At 39.7% G+C, this 2015-nt stretch overlaps 1 non-coding gene across 1 annotated transcript; it reads right to left on the bottom strand.

Moving 5' to 3' along the window:
- trnam-cau (transfer RNA methionine (anticodon CAU)) lies at positions 1-72 on the bottom strand. The gene has a single exon. It is a non-coding gene; the product is annotated as a tRNA-Met (tRNA).
- Positions 73-2015: the final 1943 nt, after the last annotated feature.

Below are 2015 nucleotides of genomic sequence, written 5' to 3'. Positions count from 1 at the left end.
TAGCAGAGGATGGTTTCGATCCATCGACCTCTGGGTTATGGGCCCAGCACGCTTCCGCTGCGCCACTCTGCTGGTTGTACTTGTTTTTGCGTATTTCATATAATCTATAGCTTATATATTTAATACAAATTATATATAAGCTTTGATCTATAATTGATTGTCTGAGATTTATCGCAGTGATACATATCCACATAAATTAACTGGAAAGCAAGCTCGTGGCTTGACAGCATTGGGAACAAACCTTTGGGCTAACCAGAGCAAAGAATTACTATGCCATACGAGCCAACGAACGCTACCTGAGCGCCACCGAGGCTACCTGACCGATATTGTCGGGTCTTCATCTACTGCACAAACTATTCCAAGTAGCCTACTCTTGCCCTTGCATACAGATAAATCTCCCACATTATGTGAGAGGGTTTCAGTGAGGGAGTATGTTTGTAACTTCATTTTAGACATTCCATTGATTCCATGGCAGAAGCTCCTCCAACCTTTGTAATAACTACTGGTGCCTCCTCCTCTCTCAGTTTTCTAGCCCGTCTTCGCAAGACATCTTTCGTAGCTGTAATCATAATCTAGATACTATATTTATATCACTTCATATTTGACGTTCATTATTACATTTACAAAACCCAAGCAAGTAAGCACATTGTATGTTTCTGTTTTTTTCTGCCGTAGATCTCAATGTTTATTCCTGCTCCAAAACTTTTTGGTGCGCCCCCATTTGTCTCGTTCTCTTAATCATCATTTTAATTGACAGAATAAAGAAAGGATTAAGTCTCTTGCAGGCATTCATGTGACGTGTGTTTAGTATTGCTTCAACATATTCTGCTCCATCAGGACTTTAGCAACTTATGTAGAAAAAGACACAAAGAAAAGGAGCCACTCATGAGTGGACAGGGTCTAATCATTAAAATACTTATCATATGTCAAACTGGTCAATCTGCAACGTTTTATTTTCCACATATAGTCACCAGCTTTGCCAGCCTTAAATGCAGATTCAGAATGTAGTAATTTCTTATGAACCTCTTGAAACCTCATGGCTTGATATTTTCTGTGCCTCCAGTACAGCTTTCCCAGGTTAATCCAAAAGTCATACAATATAAACTGATACAAATAGATTTCAGTTTTGCGCGTATGTTTCTAATGTAACCACAATTCACATGAATTTTTAATCTAGTTCATACTTTGTACTTTGTAAATTTGTACATCGCCTTTAAAATCATGGCGGCAGCCGCTGATTCATTGCTGATTTTTGTCTCAAAATTTTATCAACCCCTGCCCTATAACCCCAGATTATCTTATCAGTCATCAGTATTCTGGTTTATGTTTGTGTCTCTGCCAGAGGCTAAAAATGATCTGACCCTATCAGGACACAGTGTTAAATCAAGACGTCCCCATAGTCAGAGCTCTTCCTGTTGTGCTGTGTCATGTTGTCACAGGAAACCCATTTAAAAGAGAGAATGTCGCCAAAGGAAGCAAGTTTGAAAAGAAAAAATGTCGGTGCTGAAGGGTCCCTCGATGTGTGTGTGTGTGTGTGTGTGTGTCTGTGTTTTTGCATATACATGTTGTTTTAACCTTATTTGGTCAGCGTGTTGCTGGTAGCAGTGTTGAAACGAGCCTAAGAGGAGTAACACCCTGTCTTGCAGCCCCCCATGAATGGCATTATGAACTCCAAACTCCGACTTCGTCTTGAATTAAGTTACAGTGACAGGCTGTCCTGGAGTGTGTGGGGCTAGAAAAACATTGGATAAAACATGTTTCCACAATTTTGTAATCCATGTCCATTGTTTCAACAACATTAACCACTAGATTTGTATAGTTAATGTTTTTATTTGGCCCCCAAAGGGTTAGCCAAGGGCACGAGACACTGTTCTATTTTTATGCTGTGTGTATTAACAATAGTATTAAGAATGGTTCACAAAATGTGGAGAGACTGTAAGTTGTCCCAGCCCGAACTTTTCTGTGTGTCCATGCTTATCACAAACCCTAATATAAACACAGCACTCCAGTTTAAC

The sequence above is a fragment of the Chanos chanos genome, chromosome 3, assembly GCF_902362185.1.
Source record: "Chanos chanos chromosome 3, fChaCha1.1, whole genome shotgun sequence".
Taxonomy (NCBI): domain Eukaryota; kingdom Metazoa; phylum Chordata; class Actinopteri; order Gonorynchiformes; family Chanidae; genus Chanos; species Chanos chanos.
Note: the sequence above shows the minus strand (reverse complement) of the source record. Positions and strands in the feature narration are given on the sequence as shown.